Genomic DNA, 5,859 nt, shown 5'->3' with positions numbered 1-5,859 from the left:
TAAAAAATTAATATTTTCACACAAATTCAATTTTGCATCAAATGTGAACTAAACAATAAAATTAACAACAAATAATTAGTAACCAACTAATTATCCATTATTTGTTCAATTCAAACTTATTCAACCTAAATTAATACATTTTAATTATTATCAATTTCATAAAAATATCAATTTCTCAAGATTTACACAAATTTTTAATTGAACAATAAAATTAACAAAATATAATTCGTACTCATAAAATAACCCATTATTTTTTTAATTATAACATACCCAAATTATAAAATTAAACTCAATCTCATAAATTGACAAATGAAATTAAATTCCTCCAAATCATAAAAGTCCCTCACATACAAATCACATATTTATGCAACAAAATCCTCTATGAAAGAAGTCGTAAAACACTTCAATATACAACAACCAAACTACAAATAGTATAAAATAATTCAATAAATTATCATAAAATATAAATTGTTACAAAAAATGGATAAATTTGCTTATTTGGTATAGCAAAACCTGACAAAAAAATTAAACCAAGAGATGGTTGCTAATACTATTTATAAATTTACTAGCAGTTTAGGGTGGTTAGATTTACGAGGAAATGGGCGAAGGGGCTACTATTTTTTTAGGCAGGTAAAAGTAAAAGAAAATAAGGAAGGAGCAGAGCTATCATTTGTGAGGAAATGGGCAATGGGGCTACTATTTTTTTAGGCAAGTAAAAGTAGAAAAAATGAGGAGGGAGTAGAGCTATCAAGTTTTATTTTATTTTATTTTATATTTAAGGAATGTTTGTTGCATTTTTTTTGAAAAATACTAACATGTAATATTTTTTATAGAATTGCCAATGAAAATTTTATTATTTTATTATTTTCTCTATTTTGTTGGAAATTACCAGCGAAAATAATTATGTGGTAATTTCCATGAGAAATTATCAACATAATTTTTTTTTATCATTATTTATATTAAAAAGTACAAACAAAATATTTTCCTTTGATATTTTCGTTGTTATTTATCAATTTTTTAATAATGAAAAATCAAAATAAATTCAAATTAAAAACAATTTAGCTCAAATCTACCATCTCGGGTGATGGTAAGACCAATAAATACCTCAATGAAATTTCGCTCATCTAATATGTATAAGGACCAAGCTTTATTTTTTGCATCAATTTTGAAACAACCATCTATTTTTTTTATTTTTTTCATTTTGATCCTCTATCTTTTAATCTTACTCTTTGTTAACAATTTAAAAGCAATTGACCATCAATTTAGCCATGAAATGATTCAATTAAAGGAAAGAAGTTAAGATATCAAAAAAATAATCACTACTTCAATCTATATTAAAATGTGAGAGGGAGCATAGTGATTGGAGTTATAATAATTTTCCCACGTAATTTAAATTCTTTTAATAGGTGCTTATATTTATATTTATGTAACTTAGTTATAAAAAAACAAATTAAATTTGGTCCGAGTGGTGATAATTTAAATCCATGGAAAGAAAACCTAAACATTCTTGTTTACAACAAATGGTTTTCAAAAGTAAAATACATGGTAAGGATAACACTCATCTTACCTCCAAATTACAATGCGTTAAATTTCAAAATAAAGAAGCATGTATCAGATCAGAAACTAAACGAGAGATTTTTTATTTTATTTTTGAGAGGTGAAAAGGTTAGAGAACGGATCATTTGCTCTCATTTAAGCTCTAATTGCCATGATGAAGTAATAGCGAAGCCGAAGAGTAAAACTGAAAATGAGAAGTGAAACCGTCGACGCCAATTAGATCTATAGACCAAAGCAACGAATGACAAGAAAGCTGTCGTTGTTGTGACTCGGAGGATTTACGAAACACGAAAGGCATTTCCAGACTTACCATATAACTTGCTTGTTAAGATTAGTCATAGCAATGACTTTTGTGTGCGTGTGTGTGAGAGAGAGATTAAGACGCCTCAACTATCTATAATATATTTATGTGAAGAACCAAGCTCTCCTCCTCCCTTGTTTTACTTTTATTTATGAAATGATCGTCTATAACTTGCATCTATTACCAAAATATTCTACTCCAAAAGCCACAAAAGGTCAAATAATCGAAAACAAAAGTCGCGGCGGTGGTCGATAAGAAGGTTGCTTGGGAAGTGTGGCCTTAGCCCAAAATTCATTTAATTCAACCTCTCACTAATATGCATGCATGCTAGGTTAGATCATATAAGATGACTTTAAGGAACTTGCAACTTCAGTTTTTTGTTATATGAAAATTAAGATGTGCTTGTTTTCATTTTTTGTTTTTGATTTTTGAATTTTAGAAACTAAAAAACTGTTTTATGTTTAATATTTATTGTTTATAAAAACTATTTATCTAACAAAAGAATACAAAGAAAACATTATTATACAACCTTAATTTGAGAAATATAATAATATATCATTAATTAGAAGAAGTTAGAAAGAAATAATATTGAGTGATTTAATCATAAATATTAAATGGTGAGGTCTTAGCTGCAATATGCATGAAAGTGAAGGTGATAATGTTAGAAATATGTTTTAAGATGATGGTTGATGGGAACATTTGATATCAAATTGAAAATGGGGTTTTAAAGTTAAAACTTTATTAAAAATTATTTTCTAACAAAAGTTCTTTAACATGAAACACAAATGTCATAACTTGCTTTTTACCTCTATTTTTGAATATATTTTACAAAATGAAAATAAATTCCAAAACATGTGTATTCAATGTAATTTGGTCAATTTGTGGCCATTTCATAATTTTGACCATTTTACTTGTCATATTCATGTTAACAAAAATAATTTTAAGAATCAAAAAAGAAAAAAAAAAAGAATATCAAAGAAAAAAATAATAAAAAAAAGATTAATGAGTATGACAATAATTATGGAAGGAGAGATGGATCAAAATAAACATAAATTTTTCCTTGTCCAAGAAACTAAGAGATAAAGGCATAATGATAAAAATAAATACATAAAAAAACATAAAAAAAAAAAGAGAGAGAGTAGAAGATGGTAGAAGAGAAGAGAAGATAAGAAGCAATACAAAATGAAAAGGGATATAAATAGGCTTGGCCCACACCATGGAAAAGGGAATGAAAAAATAAAAAAAGAAAGAGAGAAAACAACTAAGGAAAAAAGAAAAAAGTGAGAGAGAGAGAGGAGGAGGAGGAGGAGGAGGAGGAGGAGAAAGAATTTAGGAGAGAGATAAACTCAATAAAAAAAATTAAAAAAAATGAAAGAAAGAAATTGAAATAGATCATTATGAGAGAGAAGAAATGGGTTGCGTCATTTTTTTTTTTTTGTCAATCAGCCACCATGTTCACCCAATGCAACCTTCTCTATCCTCCATGGAAATTAGAACCAATTCGACCACTATACTTACCATAAACTTAGTCATTACCCCCCCCCCCCCGAAAACAATCTCCTTCTCTTAACCGAAACCAAGCCAACAACAACCCTCCTCTTGTCAACTACAATAACATCCACCAATGAAAGAAAAACCCAGTTGCAATAGCTCTCTAAAACACATTTAATAGCAACGAAACCCATGAAAAAAGAGAGAAGATCAATGACCGGGAAAGGGAGAAGAAAATGGCAAAACTTCTCATGGTGCTCTCTCTCTCTCTCTCTCTCTCTCACTCACTCACCTTAAGTGACATGGCAATGCATTATTGTATAAAAAGAAAAAAGGAAGGGTGGCACTCTTGACCTTCTATATGACATGCCTTAACAACATCGGTGCATGATTTCACACGTTAGTAGAAGCAGTGATACATGGATCTATGTGTTAACACTACCCTTATTGTCATCATTTTTTCAACCTAGTTCCAACAGCTTCTGATCAACCCCAGCTTCTCTCGAAGTTTAATTTTGGATTACAAAATAAAATTTTGAATAATTTTTAATGTATTATTGATTTTTATGCATATTGTTGTGAAATATTTGAAGTGTTGGGGTCCACACTATTATATAACAACTCTAGAAAAATAAAGCCACCAGGGATTTAGTTTTTAAGGAATAAGGTTGGAATCAAATCCTATGATAAGCATGGGAGGATAAGTTGCAACATGTTTGTTTGAGGCATAATTGTTTGACCTCAATGTGAAATTTTATGTTTTTTGATTTTGTTTTTGACTTGTTATATTATGTGTTAATAACTTTAATACACAAGTTTATTATGTATTAATGATCTTAATATTCACAAAACTACCTAGGATAAATGAATAATCAATGGATGTTGTCTTAAAGTGTTGATCGGTGGGTAATGAAATTGCTTAATACATTACATTATTATATTTAAGATGTCTTCAAATTACTTTTCCTGCAATGTTTTTCTATTTTAATGGTTTTATTATTCACAAAACTACCAAGGATAAAGGAATTGGAACTTAGTGTTATTCTGGGTGTTGATTGGCTAGTAATAAAATTAATCAGTAAATATTGTATTATTGTGTTTAAAATATCTTCAAGATGTTTTTTCAAGCAATTTCATTACGTATTAAGAATTTAATAATTTACTTGTTCTACCTAGTATAAATGAATAAATGCAATGTTATTGGATTGATTGGTGGGTAATGAATCACTTATACACGACATTATTGTATTCAAAATGTTTTCAATATATTCTTCCTTTCAATTTATTATGTATAATGGTTTCATTGTTCATCAATCTTATATGCAATAAATGAAATGTTATTGAATGTTGTTATAGGATATTGACTGATGGATAATGAAATTGCTTAATATATTATTTTATTATATCTAAAATATCTTTGAGATATTTTTTTATAAAACAATATAGATAAAAAAAATCCTTTAATAGTGTGGATTTTAATTTCTATGCTCATGTTGGTATGCGTGAATTTATTTTTGGTTATGACATCCTTCTTTGATGTGGTGAGAAAATTTATGTTCGATTGATGTTATTCCATATATATCCATTAAGTGTGAACAGTGGTATGTAGATCCATTCCAATCCATATAATCTTAAAAAGGCTCATGATTATAAATTAATTACCATCCTCTTGAGTATAATGATTGATTAGTACTTAAAAGTGTATTTTTATCAAGGTTTTACATTATCATTTTCCACTTGAAGTATCAATAACTCTTTAACTAAAGTATGTTTTATAATAACATATCTAATAATATACGATACCTTTAATTTAAGGTAAATGTTCATTTTAAATGCAAGCCTATTACAAAAATAAAAATATTGATTGATAAGTTTAAGTACTAAAATTGAAAGGACAAAGAGATGGCCAAATTTAGAAAAAAGATGCTAGCGTAATTCAAACTAGAACACTGTTCGGTAATTGGGTCATATCTGAAGCTGTAGATCTTGGATTTTGATCCACTTTATATGGTTGGAAAGGCAAGACATGGGCCTACAATTTCATGTGAAGTTTTGGTTTTAAAAAAACCGATTTCAAGTCCAAATTATAGCAACAACGAAGCAGTTCAAATCTGTCCTGCAGCCTAGATACTATTCAGTTTTAACCCATATCTTGAGTTCTATAAGTCCAAATGACCTTAATTTTATTTTCTTGGAAAGTTAAGATAATTTTCTAGAACTTTTATGTAAAGGTCTCGTTCAAATTATGATGTTATCAATGACATTTTATTTAGACGAGAAAAGATAAGGATTGTCACCAAGTTAAAAGTTGACCACCCACTTAAAGTCAAGAGGTGGCCACCCACTCAATAATTAGTCATCAAATCAATAATTCTGAATTTTAGCCAAATAAAAAGAAGCATTTACCACGCATTTAGTCATCTTGGTTTTTAGATCAAAATTACTTTCTTTCTCTCTTTGTATTTTTAAGTTTTATTTTTATTAATATCTTGTTTATGCCTTTCATTTCA

Source organism: Populus euphratica, unplaced genomic scaffold (assembly GCF_000495115.2).
Source record: "Populus euphratica unplaced genomic scaffold, PopEup_1.0 scaffold90.1, whole genome shotgun sequence".
Taxonomy (NCBI): Eukaryota; Viridiplantae; Streptophyta; class Magnoliopsida; order Malpighiales; family Salicaceae; genus Populus; species Populus euphratica.
This window is presented reverse-complemented; position numbering follows the sequence as displayed.